Below are 1,090 nucleotides of genomic sequence, written 5' to 3'. Positions count from 1 at the left end.
TCTGTTGTGTTTAGTATGCGAGAATGGATAATGCAGTTATGGTCATACGAGGGCTCTTTAGCAATATTAACTCTAACCAGATACAAGGTTTTTTGCAGACACCATAATGAAGTGCCCCCTTCACATCAATGCAAATTCTGAGTGTTTTTAGTTGTAATTATTGTTACAGCCAAGTATTGAACCTACTTTGATGTCATTCTGACCTTATACATCTTCAAAAAAAAATTATTTACCTAATACCAAGGAAAATACACTTTATCTTCTCAAGTGGCATTTTTATTGTTTTCTGGTTTATATTGAGAAGACCCATGTTCATATAATATTTTTGATTAAAATTTATTTTGTGTGTTTTCTACATTCAGTGCTCTTTATTGTGTACATGAAAAATTTAGTCAAATTACTCCAAATCTTCAATTTCTCCTGAGGATAATTTTAAACTCATACTTACCTTACTATCATTCGATATTAGAGTATTGAATGAAATCAATGGGCATAACCATCCAAATTTGCTCCAATTCAGAAATAAGCAGCATTCCAGATGTGCCACTAAACTCTCAGACTGGTAATCTGGCGAAATAGCTTACTTTACAAGTACTAGGATCTATATCCTAACACTGGTGCCCATGTGGGACTTGATGCAACTGTGAACTGAGACTCAACTGAGAGATTTTAAATCAAAACTTTACTCTCCAATGCCATTTTTTGTACTCTTACAATCTTTTAGCCAGTGACGAGTGCCGTGGGCCAAGTCGTTTTAAACCCACAAACATCTAGAGCTAAACAAGCCATGCATGGCACAGTCCCAGTTAGTTATAAAATTTAAGATATATAGTTTTGTTTATAGTAATATAGCTGGAATATAACCATGTCAGGAATATTATTTTTTTTTAACAATAAAATTATTGACATTTGTATCTGATCGTCAAACAAATATTTGTTCATATTGAGAGATATTGCTCTGGAACAGCATTCAAAATCAGCCATTTTGAATACATGTATATATATAACATGATGTATAATGAACATATAAAATTTGAATATAATCAGTCAAAGCTTTTAAGAGATATGGCTCTCGAAGCCCAATCATTAA

This window comes from Saccoglossus kowalevskii, chromosome 8, assembly GCF_978046115.1.
Source record: "Saccoglossus kowalevskii chromosome 8, keSacKowa6.1, whole genome shotgun sequence".
Lineage (NCBI taxonomy): Eukaryota > Metazoa > Hemichordata > Enteropneusta > Harrimaniidae > Saccoglossus > Saccoglossus kowalevskii.
Note: the sequence above shows the minus strand (reverse complement) of the source record.